Here is a 23,264-nt window from a genome sequence, read left to right as displayed (position 1 = left end):
TGCCATCTTGTGGACAAATAGAAGACCCTCATCTCAATACATTGCGATAAACTAGATACACGTCCCTGCTGGCTCCAGCGGCATTTGATATGCTTTTGCTGCCATCTTGTGGACAAATGGAAGAATGCTTTAGAACGTAGGGCTAAACTACAGATATTTACATATGGATAGATATTCTTTATAAGTTTTGTTTGCAAAAAATCAACACACGATTACTACATTTTAGAGCGCCCATAAAAGAAAAAAAAAGCACAGTAACCCATGATTTCACTTTACCATTGACTGAAGAGTCTGACTTCCTGAGCAGGGGAGACATAAAGTTCAGAGTGCTGCAGTTCTTTCAGTGTAAAACCAGCTTTTCCGCTATTTCAGTGCTACCTTTGCACTTGGTTCTGATGTAGTATTTGATTCTTGCTTTATTTTACCATAATCAAGCTTTTTTTTTTTAATTTGTACAAATCGCTAGTAATTTGATCATGGTCATATATCTTGGTTGATTTTAAGGATTTCATTATCCTTGACCTTTTCTTCTTTTTTACTATCACGAAAAATTTAATGTACAATAATCTTGATGACATTATATATCTGTAGAGTATAAATTCCAAATAAGGTCATGTTCAGTGGTTACATACACTTACAAATTAATGGATATGGTCTAATTGCCTTTCACAAAGTCGCATCACTTTATTCTTTTCAAACAATGCATTAGGAATCATTTCTCAATCCCCCACTATCAAGAACACCAGGTACCATATAACTTTTAATCTGTTGCTTGCCTATTTGTAAGGTAGAAAATTGTGTCCTGTTATTATTTTACTTGGCATTTCATTTATTGTTTGTGAGATTATTTTTAGGTGCTGAGACTTGAGCGAGGATTTCCCACTGAGCCTTTATGATCAGCCCTTTTTATTTTTTATTTTGAAATAGAGTCTCCTTAAATCACTAAATGCTCAGGTTGGGCCAGAATTTTCAATTCTCTTGAGTCAGCCTCCCAGATCACTTAATTTTTTTCTCTTCAAAATAGCTATTTCTGTGATATGTGTCTTCAAGACAATGCAGTTTTTTAGGATAGAATTTTTTATTTGTTCTTGCACCAACCACAATCTAGTTGTTGACTTGCACAGCACATTTCCAGGAATTGCCAAATCATCAGTCTCCAGGGTGACCACCCTACATTCTGTTCCTCTCATTCTTCTGTTGCCTTGACCTTCACGAGAGCCTTCAAGTGCATCTCCTTGTCTATCTCAGCTAATTCACTCTTGGTGTGACCATTTCCCACGTTAGGAGTGAGGCTGTCTCCTCCATCTTCTCAGGCCCTCTACTTGCATCTTACTTTCTCCACGATGGAGGTGAACTTCTCTCTGTATCTCCGTCTCGATGATCGCCCTCCACTTATCTTTCAGCTTATCTCATGGTGCGTGTATCACACATTTTTGCCACAGAGCCAGTCTTTAAACCCAGCTTTCCCAGAAACACACCGCCAGGTCCTTCCTATGACCACAGCCTGCTAGATGTTTTCAACTCTGAAATGCCTTTCGGTCTGTTTTCCCTCTGCAGACACTTAAATACTTCCAGGCTCAGACCAAATGCCACCCCAGCCCCGTGACACTTCCCCTAAACTTTCTGAATGGAAATAAAGGCCCCATTCTTTTGCCCCTCTCCAATGCTGAGCCTGTCACTGTCAATGTGTGCGTTTAACTGCTCCTTGCTGCAAAACGCTCATTTAACGATGTCTGTCTTCCTCTCTAAGTGACAGCCCCAGAGGTCAAGAGCCCTGTCCCTGTCCTTCTTGCTCCTCAAAGCGTCCCCAGGAGAACTCTCTGCAACTGCAAATGTAAAGCAAATGTTTGCTGAAGAAACAGCCTCACCTACTTTAAGTCCACTCCGGAGTAAGCCACGGAAATAGGAGGACTCTGGAATATTTACGAAAACCTTTGCATCAGCGACAGCCCCACTCTGCTCAAAGGTGACTTGGGGATGGGAGAAACTTATCACAGGAATTCTGTGCTGCCTTCCTAATGAAATATTCTTCTCAATGTCTCAAATCTCCCTCTCTCTCTCTCTCTCTCTCTCTCTATCACTTTTACTTTTTAAAAAGTTAATACTCTGAAACAAAGCAATGTTGCTTGCTGCGGTGATTCACTCATGCATGTAATCCCAGCAGTCTGGTAGTCTGAAGCAGGAAGATAGCAAAATAAAAATAAATAAAAAAAAGAGCTGAGGATGTAGTTCAATGCAAATATCCTGGGTTCAATTCCCAGTGACACACACACACACACACACACACACACACACACTCGCAATGTTAAAAATGTTTACAACACAACCAGACACTGCCTGTAAACTCAGCACTTGGAAGGCTGACACAAGAGGATCATAAGACTCTGTCTCAAAATAAAAAACAAAAAAGGGCTGGGGATGTAGCTCAGTGCAAAGGCACTGGGTTCTATCCCCAGTGCCATATAAAAGTTCAAATATTACTCTGACCACAGGATTTTCCCAGATTTTAAGAAAAAAAAAATAGTCCTGCTAGAATGGAAATCACAAAGCAAATTGATGATCAGTTTTAATTCAAAAATACCTTGGGCCAGGGATTTAGCTCAGTGGTTCCGCTGCCTGCCTCACAAGCACAAGGACCCGAGTTCAATCCCTGGTACCCAAAAAACAAAAAACAAAACACCTCTCTATTGTGTCAAGGAAAAAAAGCAAAATTTCATCAGAATGCATAAAAACCAAACTGGACAAAATGACCATTGTGTGTGATTTCTATATTCAAGGTAGCCAGGCAGGTACTAGACAAATAATTCTCCTGGGGTTAGGATGCAGATCTGAGAACATTTTATGATTCACTTGACTTCTCTGTGCGACATAGAGAAGATGACTGGTTCATTCTGCAAACTCCTGGAGAGCAGAGTTTCCAAGGCCTCCAAATCTGCCCTTCTTCTTGGCTGCCCGGGGTGTAATCCTCTAGACCAATGGTGGCGAACCTATGGCACACGTGCTGCAGCGAGCACGCCGAGCCCTCTCTGTTAGCACACAAGCCAAGTCACCCCAGTGACTTAAGCATGTGAGCAGCTGTTCTCAGCTTTGAATTCTATCAAATGTGATACGAGCAGCAGTCTAACAGATGACCTAGTCCTGCATGTGTGGCTCTCAAACTAATGCAGTTGGAGCCAAGACTTGACAGATTATCAGCATGCGTGCAACAGCAAAGGTCACATTAATTGTGCAAAAACATGCCAAATGCAAACTTTTCCCTTTCAATAAAAAGCTGTCTGTATCATTGAAAGCTGTGTTATTGTGTTCTAGTTTTAAGACAAAAGATCTTAATGCATGACCTGTTTTTTTCTAAACTAAAATCTCAGTATTCAGATTTAATTGCAGTGTTGGCACTTTGCAATAAATGAGTGGGTTTTTAGGTTGCAGTTTGGGCACTCAGTCTCTAAATGGTTAGTTTTTACTGCTCCAGACTGAATGGAGTCATGTAAATACTTGAGATGCTCAACTAACCCAAACTCACCACAAACAAATGAAAGCGTACAAATCACTATAAGGTGTTTATCTGGAAAATCATTCCACTACCAACAGCCCTCATTGGTCCTAAGGACAATGTTGGTCAAATTTCTTCATTTCCTCCTCTCTTGAACTATGATGGCCAACGCTCCTGCAGTTCGCAGGTTAATTAAGAAATGGTCCATCTGCTTTGCATTAGGGTCATGGGCTCCCTTGATTGGGAGTAACTCCAGCCCGCTGCGGTAATTGTGTGCAGATGGGACTCAGCCCCCAAGACCTCCAGCCCCAGGTCCTCGAGAGCAGACCAGCCTCCCGATTGCAGAACCAGATGTGTAAACGGGGTCTCTTCTCAATGCGTTGTGTGTGTTATGTAAATGATCAGACTATGTCTTCTAAAAATGATTTTTGAACAAATTAATCATCTGAAGTCTAAAGTATTCTGTTGAATCTAAAAATGTTATCATACGTCACTCCATAAGATGCGACAAAAGAGGCACTTAATTTTTTCTTTAAAATGCAAAAGGTATTTTGGTGGAATCAAAAAAATGAAACTCGGTGCTTTAAAAGATGTTGAAAGTAGACTGGGAGAAAAATAAAAGATTATAAATAATCAAAAGTAGCACATCCATATCCAGATTTTATTATAAGTGTGAACTCTTTTCTTTTGTGACTCTGAAGGATACAAAAATGTAATAGGATGTGATGTTCTAACAATTTAATAATCAACCACTCAGTACCCTCTCATGAAGACAGTCAGCAGCACTGCAGGAGTTTGTACGTATGCCATGTGAAGGCATTGGACCACTGGATTCAGACCGTTAAAAATTCATTTGTGAGAAGTTGTATTAGTCCACCTCCAAAGGCCTGAAGTTTAAATTTCAAACATTAAGATATTGGTGGAAAATACTAAATCAATTCCATATTTGGGTTTTTTGAAAAGAAACATTGTCAAATGATCGATCCATGATTTGTCCATGGCAAAGGGAAAACATACACGATAGAAAGGTACAAATCAGTCTGAATCTTTGTCCAAAACTTCAACTTTTCTTTCCCTACCCAACCAATTCACCCGTAAAATACTTCAACATTTCTCCTTCTGGATGGAAAACAAACTGAGCTGCCACCCAACTTCACACGGGAACGAAGAGGAAATGCCCCTAAACACAATCATTTATGTTCTAATCTATAAAAGACAAGTTTTTTTAAACTTTTCACAACCACATTAAGGTTTGCATTTCATACTTAGTGCTCGTCTTTTATTGTACCGCTCATCATTTTAATCAAAAAGTAAAAGAAAAGATTCTTGTGGCTTGTTTTAAACCATACTTTGAGTCTTTTACCGTTAACTTACTTAGAGGCATCAATTAGCAGTAGTTCTTCTAGCACAACCCAAATTCAATGCTCAAAAATAATGGAAAATTTTGTTGATCATATTTTCAAAACACCCATTGTTCATAAAAACTCAAAATTTCAGTATATAAAGCTTTTGAAGCAATAAAATCTGTACGCCTCATTTCCTTTCCACAGACACAGTAAATCAAACAGAAAGTATATGCGTTTGTACAATTTTTAGATTTTTAAAAAAATCAAACTCATAAGTGATTGCATGAAACAGTATAGAGATTAGTACATACCAATTTTTTCAAAAGTTAAGAAAATAATTTGCACACTTAAGTATCATGTGCATAGTTAGCTCAGTAATGAACAGCGGACAGGGTGAGAGTGCTTTTATATCTGTCGTTGCTCTCCAAGGCCCTTTATGGGACACTGCCAACCAGACGCAATCAATAAATGTATTAGAACTGGTAGATGCAAGTGGCACCAGCACCTTTGAAACTAGGAGAAAATGAAGCAACTGTTCTTCAGGATTTCCAAACAGCCATCATCTATATGATGACATTGTAATAAGTTAAATGAGCAATGAACGAGAAGCTCATGAGAAATTTACAACTTTCTCATTATTTGAGCAATAAAATGTGGTCCTCCATCATGTTTACTCCCTGGCTAACTTAAAATGCTTCCAGGCTACAAAGTGATGGACAACTAATTCCAATGAGGGGAAAATACCATGTGATTCACTGGCTGCCAGTGCTGATGAACTAGTGATTTTATTAATTTTAAAATACAGTGATAACTCAGTTCATGGGCACTTTTGTTTGCCAACAATTTGGTACACAGAAGCATTTGGCAAAATTTTGTTTTGGTAAAAAGAAAACTTTTTTGTTTTTGTTGGTGAACTCTGCATCAGGTGACCGACCAACATGACCTTGGCCATCTTTCACAGACCAATATGAATCTGGCCATCTTTTCCAGAATTCAATTTGTGGAATGAATTAAATTCGAGAGCTGAGGTACCACTGCAGTCAAGGGGCTGGGGATGTAGCTCCGTGAGGCCTGGGTTCAATCCCCAGGACTGGTAATAATGAGGTAATGGCCTAGCTTCTGGTTGGCCTCTTACACAGCGATGCCCAGTGACAGCTTTGGTCCCCGGTCCTCTTCTGGTGATTGGATCCATCTGAACGACACCGACAGGAGAGCTAGCCCATGGGAACATTTCTCCTACCAGCAATCGAATCACTTAGGGACAGCCTGCGACCTCGGCCTCCGCACTCACAAACTGACAGCAGGGCGAGCTCATCCCATCCAACCACAGATCCCACTCGTGTAGGAAAAGGATGGTCCAGACCAAGAGGAGGCAGAGAGCGGCAGGGAAGAGCACTTCACACCCATTGGTTCGAAGAAAACGAGAAGGCTGCTTTGAAGAAAGGAACAGTGACACCTGGCACCCGAGGTGGCCAAGGCGGGTCTCTGTGTTCACCGGCTGGGCGGCTGTTTTTCACCTGGAGGAGCCCAGGGCAGGGCCGGACTGGAGCTTTCCCTGGGCCCCGGCTCCCTTTCGGAGAGTGAGCAAGCAGCTGGCCCTGTGGCTGACAATGTCAACAGCACTCAAGTGGCTGCTTGGCTAAGAGGTCCTGGAAGGTGGCAGTGGGTTCTGTCTGACTCCGTCTGTCGCACACCCTCAATGTGCGCACATGTTTGTGCATGTGCACTTATGATTAAAAAAACTACAGTGAATATTTATATGGAAAAAGTTATTACAATAAAAGCCACATTGCTATGAATTCCCTCTTTGTTTTGAACACACTTACCCCATCATTCCTGTCACTTTCTGAAGTGGCTCTGCACGTGTTCTGTCATTAGCTGCATTGTTGTGGCTGCATCAATGTCCTAAATCGATTAAAAATGTTGACCTTTCCTGGTTATTTTGACTTTGGGTCAGAAGTCCCACGATGCCAGATCCAGTGAATAAGGTGGATGAGGACACAGTGTCACGTTTTCCAAGCCTCACTTACTACTGGATGGCATTTGGCAGCAGCATTCGCCATAGATTTGATCACACCTGGTAAAGATACTCAAGAAAGAGGCCTTCCAGAACCGCTTCAGAAAGTGGTAAGAACAGTGGGATACATAACAACAGCTTAGCCTCACAGTACCATTGTGCAAAGGCACTGGCAGGCCTGTTTGTAGTTAGTTCTCCAGGAATTCCTGCTTCCCGCAAAAACTGAAGTTATGAGGTACTTTATTAGGTCTTTTTAGAAAAGTGATTTTATGGCTAGGGATTTAGCTCAGTGGTTCTGCCACCTGCCTGGCAAATGCAAGGTCCTAAGTTCCATCCCCAGTACCAAAAAAAAAAAAAAAAAAAAAAAAAAAAAAAAAAAAAGAAAAAAGAAAAAGAAAGAAAGAAAAGTACTTTAGGGAGCTGGGGATGTAGCTCAGTGGCACTGTACCTGCTTGGCAAGTGCAAGGTCCTGAGTTTGATTCCTGGTACCACAAAAAAAAAAAAAGAAAGAGAGAAAGAAAGAAAAGTGACTTTAGCATTTTTTTAAAAGTCCATCTTATTTAGTTAAGCATAGGTTTGAATTCCAAGTGCTTTTGCATAATCATTTATTTTGATTCTCATAATTATTCTCATAATTATTGGAGAAATAGACATATTTGAAATTCATACCAACTCCCAACACTTCCTATAACAACTGCATATTTTGGGTTGGGGATTTAGCTCAGTGGTTCTGCTGCCTGCCTTGCAAGCTCAAGGTCCCAAGTTCAAGCCCCAGTACCCAAAACAAAACAAAAAAACAAAAACCCTGCATATTTTAATTTATTTTCCTATTTTTAAATGCCCTACCTTTAAACAGGATTTACAAATGGGCTTAAAATTATCACTCTAAAGATATCCTATTTTTATGGTAAAAGCTTATAATAAATAGCATGTGAGCTATAATAATAGGACAGTTTCAATATCTGACATTTTAGAAATTAAATGATTTTAGATTTTACAAAAGTAATTTGAAGAATTTATAATACAAGATATGAAAACAAGAAATTTTTAAATTCATTAAAGAAATATCACTAAATAAGGGGAAAGAAGCAGCTAGTGTGAATTTAGGACACGATACTTATGCTATGTTTCCAATAACCCTGGGCAGGAGTTTATAAAAAAGAAATTTGCATGAATTATATCAGTTGATTTTTATTTATTTTTTGGTACTGGGGATCAAACTCGGGACCTTGCACTTTTGAGGCAGGTGGCCACACCACTGAGCTAAATCCCCGGCCCTGTATTATATCAATTTAAAAGAAGAGTATTTCAGGGCCGGAGATTTAGCTCAGTGGTTCTACTGCCTGCCTCACAAGCAGAAGGAACTGTGTGATCCCCAGAAAAAAAAAATTAAAAAGAAAGAAAAAGTATTTCAGAAGCAGAATTAGAGGGATGTAGGGAAGGTTTATTATTTCTGGCACAGGTTCATTATTATGAGAGAAAGTTCTAAAAACAGCTAAAGATAACTCAACAATAGTATTGTTAGTGAATGCTGTTTTACACATATTTTATTTAAAAACTACCAACAGTTATAATAATATAATTGTGTGTATGTAAAAAAATGAGGGAAAGAAAGATATATATCTATTTCCCTCTTTTTTTTACTTGTAATGAATAATGCTTACTTATTGATTCTACTGCCAAAAAGTTAACAAAAATGTTATATATCAGAATATGCCTTAATAGTACCCAAAACTATATATGATACAGTACAACACAATCAGTTTGTCATATAAGAACTTAGTCTCACAGAAAAAGACAAGTAGCACTTAGCCTTAAGGACTTAAGTACTCTAGGACCCAGGAACCAAGCTGAGCCAGGAGGACCCAGAAATGTGTGTCCCTCTCTGTGGGATGCCACGTCTGCTCCTGGGTTCTCCATAGCACAGGGCAACAAAGGTGAAAACCAACAGACCAACCTGACTGAAGAAGAGAGCAGCACCTAGGAGGAGAATTTTGCTTCCTGAATGAAGTAGTTCCCTACCACAGAGACCGGGTGAGACACAGCCTTGGGAGATAGGCTTGGCAGGGGTGAGAACTAAACAGGGATCTCCCGGGGTCCCCTGGGAGGGCAAGGCTCAGGCCGGGGAAGATCACAGAGCCTGTATTGTGATATGGGAGGCAATATTTGGAGGGTATAATCATCACAGGGGGTGGTCCTGAGGAAGGTATATTTAATCAAATGGTATATTTGAGCCCTGGCACTGCTGCCTATATATATATTGGCAGGGGTGAGAACTAAACAGGGATCTCCCGGGGTCCCCTGGGAGGGCAAGGCTCAGGCCGGGGAAGATCACAGAGCCTGTATTGTGATATGGGAGGCAATATTTGGAGGGTATAATCATCACAGGGGGTGGTCCTGAGGAAGGTATATTTAATCAAATGGTATATTTGAGCCCTGGCACTGCTGCCTATATATATATATATAATTAAGGGGTACTCATGAGTTGTTCCTAGCATTTGTCAACATCCAGGAGACATTTGATGCCACTGTTGAATTTACTACTAAAGCCAAGGTAACACAGTAGTGACTAACTGTTGGTTTTCTCTCTATGACAATGTCTGGATTGCCTGGGGGTCATAAACAACACTGTGGCTCAGTCCTGAAGAACAGGGCATTGGGCCAGAGAGTTTGCAAACCACAGCACAAAAAGCAAATAAATAACAACAGAAACATGAAAAGACAAGGCAACACAATGCCTCCAAAAACTCCCAACTCCCCCAAAACTAGTTCAGGGGACATTTAGCGAGAGGAAATTATAAGCCACACAGTAGATTGTTATGAAAGGGTATCACTGGAGGTAAAACAGTTCAATAAGGTGCTTGGAAAATTTAAAGAAGATATAACTAATCAGATAATGACTGTAATGAAACAAATAATCAGCAATTCTAGTGCAGCTAAAGAAGGAGATGCAAAACACGAACCCCCAGCGTAAAGAATAGAAGTCCATTAAAAAGTTCCAAACAGAAATCCAGGAGACTAAAAACACAATTGAAAGTATGGGTAGCAGAAGCGACCAAGGTGAAGGCAAAGTGTCAGATCTAGAGGACAGGACTGCGGTCAACGATCAGGTAATGAGAGATACCTTAAAAAACAAAGGAACACGAAATATGGATCTAACAGCTCCTAGATGACTCAAAGTGGACTAATTTAAAAGGACCTGGAATTGGTGAAAAATCAGAAGACAGAACAAAGGGCACAAAAAACTTGTTTACACAAGCAATAGCAGAAAACTTTCCAGACATGGAAAATAAATTTAACACAAAAATAAGTGAAGCATGTAGGACCACAAATAGCCATGACCAGAAAAAAAAACTTATACCATGTAACTGAAATACCGAAATACAACAAAACACAGAATTTTAAAAAGGCTGCTAGACAAAAGCAATGAATCAACTACAAATAAAGAAAAACCTATCAGAATTACAACAGACTTCCCAACACTTTAAAGGCAAAAAACAGCATGGAATGGAGGGTTTAAAGCTTAAAACCTTCAAACAAATGGACTTTATACAGTGTTCCACCCAACAACAACAGAATACTCGTTCTTTTCAGCAGCACATGGTATTTTCTCCAAAATAGAACACATAATAGCTAATAAAGTATGCCTAAATAAATACAAAAGAATCAAAATTTTACCAAGTATATTATCAGATCCCAGTGCAAAAACAAAGAAAAAACTAGAAATCATAGCAAAAGAAACCACAGAAACTATGAAAACATATAGAAATTAAACAATACACTCTTGAATAATCAAGGAGTCACAGAGAAAATTAAAGAAGAATTAAGAAAGTTCCTAGAATTAAATGATAATACTAATACAACACACTAGAACTTTTGGGACACAATGAAAGCAGTTCTACAAGGGAAGTTTATAACAGTGAGTGCCCACAGCAGAAAAATAGAACAAGCCCAAATAAATGACCTAATGATGCATCGCCAGGTCTCCGAAAAACAAGAACAATCCAAACCCAGAGCTTGTACAAGGAATAAAATTATAAAGATCAGATAAAAAATTAATGAAATAGATACTAAAAAAAAAATACAAAGACTTTATGTATCAACGGGCTGGTTCTTTGAAAGAATAAGTAAAATAAACAAGCCCTTCACCAACCTTACCAGAAAAAGGAAAGACAAAACACAAATTAATGTAATTAGAAATGATAAAGATGAAATCACAACACACCTTGTCAAAATCCAGAAAACCATTAACTACTTTACAAGCACATATGCCAAACAGTTGGAGAATTCAGAAGAAATGGAAAGACTCGTAGATACGTATGAATTGCCAAAACTGAACCAAGAAGACATAAAAATATTGAACAATCCAATAACAGGCAATGAAATTAAAGCAGTAATAATAATTTTTAAATCTACCGACTAAGAAAAGCCCAGGACTTGGTAGATTCACAGCCAAATTCTACAAGAAGCTCTTGGAAGATCTAGCACCAAACTTTTTAATGAAATCAAGAGGGAATTACTACTTCCAAAATCATTCTTGGAAGCTAATATTATCCAGACATGAGTCCAACCAAAAAAGAGAATTCTAGGCCAATTTCTCCAATGAATGTATATGCAAAAAATCCTTAAGAAGATACTGGCAAACAGAATGCAAAAAATGATAAAAAAATCATACATCATAACCAGGTAGGCTTCATCCCAGGGGCACAAGGATGGTTCAACATACACAAATCAATAAATGTAATTCATCACATAAACAAAAGGATAAAAATCAAGATTATCTCAATAGATTCAGAAAAAGCCTTTGACAAAAATCCAACATCTATTCATGATTTTTAAAAAACTGAAGAAAATAGGTATAGAAGTTCTTTATCTCAACACGATAAAAGCCATTCATGACAAACCTACTGCCAACATTATATTAAGTGGGGAAAAACTGAAAGCTTTCCCTCTAAATCAGGAACAAGACAAGGATGTCCACTGTCACCACTCCTGTTAAACATAGTCCTTGAAACATTAGCCAGAGCAATCAGGCAAGATAAATTAAAGGCAAAGAAAAAATATGAGAAAAGAAGAAAAAATGAAAACAAAGTCTTTGTAAGTGGCGGGCGCTGGGGGTGGGTGGAAGGGAAGGAAGAGGAATGGGGAGAAAAACAAGAACAAAGATACATCATGGACAGCTACAAATTCCCAGTGATGAACGTGATCATCATGTATACCTCAAATTTACCAATAAACAATGGAAAAAATAATAAATACAAATAAATACAAATTTTAAAAACAAGTGACAAAAAAGGATATGTATGAGAGAACAAAGTCAAAATATCATTATTTGCAGATGACATGATCCTTTATTTACAAGACCCAAAAAACTCCACCCTAAAACTCTTAGAATTAATAAATAAATTCAGCAGTGTAGGAGGATACAAAATAAACACACAAAAATGAGTAGCATTCCTATACACTAATAATGGACTCACTGAAAAAGGAAAATAGCAAAGCAATACCATTTGCAATAGCATCAAAAAATTTACTTAGATATTAACCTAACTAAGGAAGCAAAGACCTTTATAATGAAAATCACATGACTCTGAAAAAGGAAATAGGGGAGGATATTAGAAAATGGAAAGATACTCTTGTCCTGGGTAGGCGAAATCAAAATAAGGAAAATGACTATAATTCAAAACTGATATACAGATTTAATTTAATCCCAATCAAAATACCAACATCATTTTTCTCACAGACCTAGAGAAAACAATCCTAACTGAACACAGAATCAGAGGGAACCCAGAATAGCAAAAGCAATCCTGGGTAACAAAAGCAAAGCTGGTGGCACCACAATCCCAGACTTGAAGTTATACTATAAAACTCTGGTAATTAAAATAACATGAGAAGGGCTGGGGACTTAGCTCAATGGTTCTGCTGCCTGCTTTGCAAGCACATGGTCCCGAGTTTGATCCCCAGTAAAAAAAAACAAAACAAAACAAAAACAAAAAAACAGCATGATACTGGCACAAAAACAGGCCTGTGTATCAATGGAGCAGAAGAGAAGAAGCAGAAACAATTTCAGACACATTCTGCTATCTAAACTTTGATAAAGAGGCCAAAAACATACACTAGAGGAAAAATAGTCTAATAAATAGTGCTGGAAAAAATTGGATATCCATATGCAGAAGATTAAGTCTAGACCAATATAATCTCACTGTGTACTAAACTAAAATCAAAATGATCAAAGATCTACATGTTAAAATAGAAACCCAATCTGCTGGAAGATAAAATAGCTACAACTCTTGAGGCAAGGACTTTCTGAATAGAACTCCAATGGCACAAGAAATAACACTAAGAATCAACAAATTGGATTACATCAAATTAAAAAGCTTCTGTACATCACGGGAAACACCCAACAGAGTGAACATACAATCGACAGAATGGGAAAAAATTTTGCCAGCTATTCCTCAGATAGAGGACTAACATCAAGACTATATAGAAAACTAAAAAAATTAGACTCTCCAAAATAAAAGACCCCAATCAAAAACTGGGCAACTGAAATGAATAGACACTTCTCAGACGAAGGACAAATGGCCAGTTAATACACGGAGATATACACAAAATCACTGGCTATCACAGAGATGCAAATTTAAAATACAGAAATACCATCTTACCCCAGAAAGAATGGCTATCATCAAAATATCTAGTAACAAATGCTGTTGAGGGTGTGGGGAAAAAGAAACCCTTCTACACTGTTGGCAGGAATGAAAACTAGTTCAACCCCTATGGAAATAAGTGTGGAGATTCCTTAACAAACTAAAAATACTAATTCCATTTGATCCAGCTATTCCCCCCTCCCAGGTATCTTCCCAAAAAGAGTTAAAATCGTCATGTTACAGGGATATATGCATACCCCTGTTTATAACAGAGCAGTAAATCATATCTAGAGCTTGGAAACAGTGTATATGCCCATCAGGTGATGAATGGAAAAAATAAATGTGTTGTTTATAAACAACGGAGTACTGCACTGCCATAGAGATAAACTAGATGCATTCATAGATTAATGGATGCAACTTGATAACATACTCTTAAGTGAAATAAGTCAGACACAAAAGCTTAAGTATCACGTAGTTTCTGTCACGAGTAACACTATGTGTGTGTGTGTGTGTGTGTGTGTGTGTGTGTGTGTGTGTGTATGTATAGAGAGAGAGTCTTTACAAGTAGTTTATCTTTGTTGAAAAGAAAGTTTTGTGTCATCTGTTCTTTTGTAAAAATCTTTTTGGTCTATCTTGTATTCTGAGTAACTACTTTGAAGATGATACACAACACATATATTAACTAGTATTACTGTCTTATTTTGTTGTAAAATTTCATTTTATTTTTTCATAAAATAAAATAAATATTTGAATAAACATTAGTTGGATTATTTGTTTAGAACTTGCCAGTCTGGTTCAGGTCAATCTGTATTTTTGGTTTTTGTTTTGTTTTTTTTTTTGGTACCAGAGATTGAACTTGGGAACTTGTGATTGCAAAGCAGGCAGCAGAACCACTGAGCTAAATCCCCGGCCCCAAGGTCAAACTGTTTGTAGTTAGAAAAAAGTCAAAGGCACAGGAGGTATTAGTTAGCCATTAAGGCAGTAAAGCTGTATATGAAACACCCAAAAAATCTCAGCAATACATAGTAGAAAGTGTTTGCTTACCTCTGGAGTTTGCAGATGCGTGGCTGATCCAGGCAGGGCTCTGGGACATGTGCCTCTCATTTTCCTCCTAGCAGTACCAGTCTGGCCTGGGCCATGTCCCCAGTGAGGCACCAGAGAGCAAGCAGTCATAAAGCTGTTGTCCTGGCTTTGGTCATTTCACACCTGCTAACCTTCCACGGCCAAGGAACAGCACGGGCCGAACCCAGAGTCACAGGGAGTGGGTCAGGCTCCACCTGCTCAGGGGAAGGAACTGCAGGGACACAGGGCCAAGAGTGCACACGGGGCAGTGAGATTAGGGCTGTTCTTGGGTTCCACCTGCCACTGCAGTGTCTCCTAATACGAAGAGGCACTCGGTGCTCCAAAAGCACAGAGCCAACTGGCCCGGTGCAAAGCCACCCCTGTCACTTCCTGAACAGGTGAGCTGGCCTCTCTGGGCCCCGTGTCCTCTCCTGTCATAGCAGATGAGCTGCTATGTGGCGAGTGTGTGACCAAGCTTGGAAGCCAGGTCCGGGTCACAGAAGTGCGGCACACGCTGTGATCTGAGTACCTCCTCATGTCTGCAGGGGACAGGGTGCTGGACCACAGTGGATGCTGAAACCACAGGAACGGGTATAGAAAAGGGAGGGGAATCATTTTACATATAAGTTGTAGATAATTCCATATTTTGATTAAAAATTATGTGTTTTTCACATGGGCTTTTTCTTTTGTTTTTCCTGTTTTTAGTTATTGTCAATAAAATAAATTGTTTTTATCTGCATAAAAAGAATATTTAAATTGATAATACATATATTAGAATTTTAAAGTATTTTATTACTGAACTATATACTGTATAAGACATTTGTAGGAAATATAAAAAGTATCAGTTAAGTGAACAAATATATACCAGCTGTAATCTGAGAAATAAAAATTCCTTACCTATTCCAGAACCAGGATTTAAAAGATGGCTTCCTTCTGCACAAAATCCAAGCAGAGCCAGTGAAACACAAAGCAGGATGTTTCCAATACTAAAACATACTGAAAAAACTGTTCACACAGAATTCCATACCCAGTAAAATGATCCTTCCAAACTTAGAATAAAATAAGACGCTGCTGTTATGGCTTGTATCTAAATGTCCCCCCAAAGCCTCCTGTAGTCAAAGGGAGCCTTTTCAGAGGTGGCTGGATCTAGAGTGTGTGCTGGGATCAAGGGTGTGTGACTATTAAATCAGTCCACTAATTGGCATAGTTCTGACTAGGATTAAAGGTGTGAGCACAACACCCACCCTAGGGCAGGTAGCCTGCATAAAATATGAGGCACAGAGAGAGGGCTAATGTGGTCTCAGCTGCCTGCTTGCCATGAACTGTTTCTCCTCTGCAATGCCCCTTTGCCATGCCACTCTCTGCCTTGGAGCCCCAGCCAACTATGGACTGAAACTTCTACAAAATGCGAGCTGAAATCAACCTTTCCTCCATTAACTTTAGGTGTTAGGTATTTTGTCTCAGCAATGAGAAAAGTAATTAAGACAACCACCTTAAACAAACCTAAAACAATTTATTGCTTGTTAAAGTATAGTTCATATCAGTACTAGCACATATTGAAACTGCAGAGTGGGGCATGCAGAGCCTAGACTATACAGCGAGTTCAAGGCCAGCCTGCACTACATAACAAGGCACTGTCTGAAAAAAAGCAGAACCACAGGAATGCAGGATAAGCCCAGGGCACAAAGGTTAAAGTGGCACCCTTGGCTGGTGGCAGCTGATGAAGGTTGGCGCATACCTGGAATCCTAGCTATCCTAGGGAAGGTCAATTGAGAGGATTACTTGAGCCCTGGAGTTTTAGGCCATTCTGGACAAAATAGCAAAACCTTGCCTCAAAAATTGGGCCAGGGATTTAGCTCAGTAGTGCCACACCTGCCTCGCAAGCACAAGGTCCTGTGTTTGATCCCCTGTAAAAAAAAACAAACCAACCAACCAATAAACTGCCACAACTAAAGATCCAAGGGAGCTAGGCCCAGTGGTGAACGCCTGTCATCCCAGCACCTGGAAGGCTGAAGCAGGAGGATCACCACGAGTTCGAGGCCAGCCTGGGCTACATAGTGAGTTTAAGGCCAGCCTGAACTACATAGTGAGACCTTGCCTTAAAAAACAAAAACAAAAACAAAAACAAAAAAACCCAAGGATAGAATTTAAATTGAATAATAAAAAATTCAACAACAATAGTGTATGAAAGGACTACAGAAACAAAAAGTTGGAAAAAATGGATCAACAAGTTGGTAAATTTTAAATTAAAGTATATTAATAAAAACATTAATTATTTAAAGTCTAGAAATTCCAAAGTACATTTTTTAGAGACAGGGTTTTGCTATGTAGTTCAGGCTGGCCTTGAACTTATGGCAATCCCCCTGCCTCAGCCTCCCAAAGTGCTGGGGTTACAGGTGTGTGCCACCATGCTCAGCTAAAAATTCAAATTAAAAAAGAGATTTTCAGACTTAAAAACAACAAGTAGGGGCTGGGGGTTTAGCTTAGTGGTTCTACCACCTGCTTTGCAAGGGCAAGGTCCCAAGTTTGATCCCTAGTACCAAAACCAAAACCAAAACAGCAAGTAAATATATGATATTCATGTGAAGGGCAATATAAATTTAAATCCATAGTAAAGGCAAAAGCAATAGTACAGAATATATCACGCAAAATTAAGCATCAAAAAACTGGAATGGGTTCAGTAATACCAAAGTAAACTCCCATAACAAAGAGGTAATGAGGTAAAGAAAGACATTTCATTAAGCTTAAATGATTCATTCATCATGAATAGAAAAACCCATATTATGTATTAATATAAAAAGTCATTATTCAATATGGAAACAGAAGCAAAAGATGAGTGATTGTATAATACATTTGAACGCATAAAATATTAAACCACAGGTAAACTCATTGTTAAAAATAAAACTGAAGAGGGCCAGAGATTTAGCTCAGCAGTTCGGTGGCCTGCCTCGCAAGTGCAAGGACCCGAGTTCGATCCCTGCTACCAAAAACAAGAACAAAACAAAAGATAAAACTGAAGAAATCTGCATAGATCTATGTTTATTAAACAAATGGCCCCTCTAAAGAAAACTTCCTGTGAATTCCATTGCTCTAGGGATTAAATAGGTGAATTTCTCCCACAATTGAGAAATAAGCGAGATCAATCTCACACAAAGACACTGTAGAGATTAGATACACTATGAAACTCCTATAAATGTTTCCAGAGTTCTGTAGAAATGTTACATCAAACTGACATGGGTATCACATAAAGAGGAAAATCAGAGATATGTATATCATGATAAAATGAAAAAAAATGTGTGCTTAGCCAACCGAGTCCAAGTTATACGAAATCTGATATACCATGAACAAATTGGGTTATATCCCAGAATGAATTTATGTAGATTAATATTTTGAATGCAAACAACTTCAGTAAAACAAAGGAATATATGTTATGACTATAATATATGAAAAATGATAGAGCATTATACAATTAAGATTAGGGAAAAATCATTAAATTGAAGTTAGTATCATAATCAGTACTGAAATCATCAAATATCTCCTAGCAATCAGGAATGAGAAAAGGATTTCTACATCACCACTTCTATTCAACATTTATGTAGACAATAATACAAAAGAAATAGAAGGGCTAATGATTAAAAAGGAATAAATAGGGCTGGTGATTTAGCTCAGAGGTTCTGCAGCCTGCTTTGCAAGTGCAAGGTCCTGAGTTTGATCCCGGTACCAAACAAAAAGGAATAAATTAAAACTGTTATTATTCACCTACTGAATGTGTCTATTTCCAAACCACCATCAATCTGCATACTATACATTAGAATTAGGATTACTGGATACATGGTTACTAAAAAAAAACTGTAACTGTGATTCTAAATATTATTGTGTTAGTTACTTTTCTCTCATTGCTGAGACAAAATACCCAACCCTCAGAGTTAAAGGGGAAAGGGTTTATTTAGGTCATAGTTTGTAGAGGTTTCAGTCCATAATCAGCTGGCTCCAAGGCAGAGCGGCACATGGCAGAGGGACAAACACTTCATGGCGGACAGAAGGTAGCAAAGCAACAAGGGGAGGGGAAGGGGCCCTCAACAGTCTTTCGGCCCCTTTTTTCCCCAAGCAGACTACTTAGGGCAGGTAGCATTCACACCCTTAATCCTAGTGCCCCTGAGCCCAGCATTGCACCATGAATCAATTCCAGAAAAAGCCCCATCTGTGACTGCATGAGGCTTTGGGGGGACATCTGAACACAAGCCATAACAATTACCAATAAGTAAGTAGCAGATCGAATCAATTGAAATATTGTTTATAACAATTTGAAAAATTGATTTGATATAATTTTAGTGAAGTTAGGCAAGACTTTTACACAGGAAACTACTAAGAGGAATTAATGAAGATATGAACAACTGGAATCGCAAAAAATGTTTATTTTGTGGACTATTTAAATTTCAGGTGCCCAATTTTTCCTACTTTGAATCACATGCAGTCTCATTCAAGGCAAACCGAAGTCAAATACCCACAGTAATTAAGTATGTTCTGTAAATCTTTAAACTTGAAAACTGGGCAAACTAAAAGAACAGAAACAGATTGTGGTGGAACAGAATGCAGGAAGGCCTGTTAATAAGGTAAAGGCACTTCTTAAATTGCATTTTCCCTCTCACTAAAGTTAACCAGGGTACAAATACTTGGCTGATAAAGGTGAATTGATAAAATGACAGCTACACTTCATATTGTAATAGCTATGCTTCTCTGCTTCTAGTGTTTAAGAGTACTTGGCTACCGGAGCCTCTTCAATAAATGGTGCTGAGAAAACTAGCTATACACATGCAGAAGGTTGAAGCTAGACACATCTCTCACCATGTCATAAACTAATGTCAAAATGGATCAAAGCTCTAAATATTAAAACACCCTGCTTGATGATAAAATAGGCAAAACTCTTAAAGTGTTAAGTGTAGGCAAGGAATTTCTTTAGAACACCTGTTGAACAGGATATAGTACCAAGAATCAACAAATGGAAACATATCAAATTTAAAAGCTTCTGCATAGCAAAAGAAACAACCTATAAATGCAAAAAAATTTTTTGCCTGGGCTGGGGATTTGGCTCAGTGGTTCTGTGGCCTGCTTTGCAAGTGCAAGGGTCCGAGTTCGATTTCCTGTACCACACACAAAAAAAAAAAAGTTTTTGCCAGCTATTCCTCAGGCAGAGGACTGATATTACAATATATAAAGAAATTAAAAAACCCACTCCCCAATAAAAGACCCAATCAAAAAACGGGCAAGCACAATGAATTGACACTTCACAGAAGCAGAAGTACAGATGGCCAATATATACATGACGAAATGCTCAACATACTTGGCCATTAGGGAAATGCAAATTAAAACTCTACTTGTGAAATACATCTGACTCTGTGAAGCAAAATTGGTAAATAGTATATTATCTATGCAAACCTATGACAAGAAGGCCATAAATGAAATGTAATTAATGGAGACGGGGTGTTGTGAGGTTTATTTCCACTTATTGATACTATCATAATTCAAATTAGACAAGAAACAGATAAAGATTCATATTCCAGGCCCTAGAGCATCAGTTAAATGTGACTCGAGAGGGAGTAAGTACTTTCTGGTCCTATGGCAGAATAACAAAGTACCCAAAGGTCCACCCTTAATAATAGACTTCTTTAATGGCTGCTCTCAGGAAATCACCCAATAACAAATGTTGGCGGGGTTGTGAGGAGAAAGGAACCCTACTCCATTGTTGGTGAGAGTGCAGACTGGTGCAACCACTGTGGAAATCAATATGGAGACACCTCAAAGAGCTGGGACTAGAGGCTCCATTTGACCCATCCATCCCTCTGCTGGGTATCTTTCCAAAAGAACTAAAAGAATCATATCACAGTGATATATGCGCACCCATGTTTATAGCGGCACAGTTTGTGATAGCTAAAACTTGGAAACAGCCCATTTGCCCATCAGTTGGAGACTGGATAAAGAAGATGTGTTTTTTCTATAAAATGGAATACTTTCAGCCATACAGAATGAGAAATTAGATTCATTCATAGGAAAATGGATACATATTGACGATATACTCCTAAGTGAAATAAATAAGTCACACATGTGTAAATACTGAATAGTTTCTCTGGTGTGAAAAACTATAACAGTACATAAGATCCCAATGATATAATCGACAATGTGAAATAGGAAGAAAAGAGCTAAAAGTATAGGGAAAGTGGGAAGGGTAGGGGAAAGCTAATAAGGGAAAAGAAAAAAATATGAGAAAATGGAAATAAAGTGTTTGTAAATGGGAAGGGTAGGAGCGGGTGAAGGGAGGGGAGGGACCAGGGGAAAAAATGAGAACCAAGACCTGTCATGCAAAGGTGCAAGATCCCAATGTTGAATGTAACTGTACTGTATACCTCAAATGTACCAATAACCTCAATGAGGAAAAAAAATAGACCTCTTTAAAAATCAGTAATAATAGACTTACTTACTCACCTTTCCTACTAGGCTGTATCCCAGTGAAGCAACAAAATCATATTCTCAGTGACTGGTACATATTGTGTGCTGAAGTAATATTCGTGGAGTCCATAATTATTTAAATGAAGTAAGTAAAAAGCAAAGAAAAAAGACATTCTTCTTGGTGTTCTTCTTTGCCTTAAAACAAACTGACATCTAAATTGAATTATTTGAGGCCGGGGATTTAGCTCAGTGGTTCCACTGCCTGCCTGTCAAATGCAAGGACCTGAGTTCAATTCCGGTACCAATAAATAAATAAACAAACAAAAAAATAAGTAGAATAATTTGGGCACAGGAAAAAATGTAAACATTTTAAAAAACAGTATTTTCAGGGACATAAATATTCAATGATGGCAGAGAGACTTCATAGCAAAACCATATGACTGGGAAAACTTGGAATAGCTGGAAGCTTTCAAACACTTGTATTTAAAAGTACCAAACACTCATTGGAAAAGACAGGGTCTCAATTAGAAGAGCATCCTCCTTGGTGAGACCCACAAATGGTTCGCTACTCTCTTGACCCAGAAAGCCCCACAAAATCATGCAAATCAAGAGGCTCAAATCTCTGTGTTCACTTAAGAACACCCATGAAACTGCCCAGGCCATCAAGGGTATGCATATCCAAAAGGCACCAAGTATCTGAAGGATGGATGTCACATTAAAGCAGCAATGAGCGCGGGGCCTGGTGACATACGCCTGTAATCCCAGCACTTGGGAGGCTGAGGCAGGAGGATCACTGTGAGTTCAAGACCAACCTGGGCTACACAGTGAGTTCCAGGGCAGTTTGAACTACATAGTGAGACCCTGTCTCAAAAAACAACAAAAAAAAACAACAACAAAAAAGAAGAAGCAATGTGTACCTTTCCGGCGTTACAGTGGTGGAGTTGGTAGATGTGCCCAGGCCAAACAGTGGGACAACGGCCCAAAAAGAGTGCTGAATATTTGCTTAAAAATGCAGAGAGAAGGGCCAGGGATTTAGCTCAGTGGTTCGGTGGCCTGCCTTGCAAGCACAAGGACCCAAGTTCAATCCCCGAATTCAAACCCGAAAAAAAAAAAAAAAAAAAAAAAATGCAGAGAGTAAAGCCAAGCTTTAGGGTTTAGATGTAGATTCTCTGGTCATTGAACATATCCAGGTGAACGAAGCACCCAAAATGCACCCCCGTACTTACAGAGCTCATGGCTGGATTAACCCATACATGAGCTCCCCCTGCCACATTGATATGATCCTTACTGAAAAGGAACAAACTATTCCTAAACCAGAGGAGGAAGCTGCACAAAAGAAAAAGATATCCCAGAAGAAACTGAAGAAACAAAAGCTTATGGCACAGCAATAAATTAAGCATAAAATAAATGCAAATAAAAGTTATGTTACTTGTCAAAAAAAATACGAATGAGACTAAAAGGATTAACAACAGGTTTGTGATCTATTTTCTGTATTTATTGGGATGGGGGCTTGGTTGTGCCCATGCAATTTACACTGACACCAAGAAAGACACTGGAAGAGCTACGATAGCAATGCACCATGCTGTACCTCTTGCATTTATATCATAGAAACCAATACCAACCGTTGCAAGTGCTGACAAGGTTGTAGGGTACTGGAAGATTCATATGCTGCTGGTTAATTTTAAGACCAACTTTTTGCTAAGCACTTTGATATCATACAAATGGAAAAAAATTCCAAAGAAAACATAGCTTAACAAACAATAAACCTGTATTGTGGGACATCATGGCTAGTTTTACCATTTATCACAGCAACTAATGGCCCTCAAATGAGCATGAAAATCCTGAGAGGTTTCAGTTAGGATTGGAGTAAGTGGCGGGGATCATTAAACTTACAACACAGGTTCATTTCGAGGATGCGCCAACTGTATACCTCTATCAACTGCCTTTCATGAGTTTAGTTAAGATTTAGATTCCCTTTAGAAATTGTATTTTTCAAAAGTTTAAGAGCAGCCAACCTGGGACCCTCTGGGAGTCTCTTGGGTCCCCTCACAGTCTTGGGGCTGCTGCTTCAGGAACTCCCTGGACACTTGGGAGGCGGGGCAGTGAGCACACCCTTACCGAGGAGAACCGGAGCTGCTGGAAGGAGAGTGGAGGGTAGGGTAGAGTTTGACACTCCATGATGTTCTACTTGTCGACATCTTCAAACAGAGTGGGAGAGTTTTGCTGAATAGGGAAAAGGTTTTGAGGTTAATGTTGCAAGA

General features: G+C 38.8%; 1 pseudogene; it reads left to right on the top strand.

Annotated features, from left to right (window-relative positions):
- Positions 1 to 21,560: 21,560 nt before the first annotated feature.
- Positions 21,561 to 22,394, top strand: LOC109117960 (annotated as a pseudogene).
- The last annotated feature ends 870 nt before the right edge of the window (positions 22,395 to 23,264 follow it).

The sequence above is a fragment of the Fukomys damarensis genome, unplaced genomic scaffold, assembly GCF_012274545.1.
Source record: "Fukomys damarensis isolate Sample0158 unplaced genomic scaffold, DMR_v1.0_HiC HiC_scaffold_39, whole genome shotgun sequence".
Taxonomy (NCBI): Eukaryota; Metazoa; Chordata; class Mammalia; order Rodentia; family Bathyergidae; genus Fukomys; species Fukomys damarensis.
Note: the sequence above shows the minus strand (reverse complement) of the source record. Positions and strands in the feature narration are given on the sequence as shown.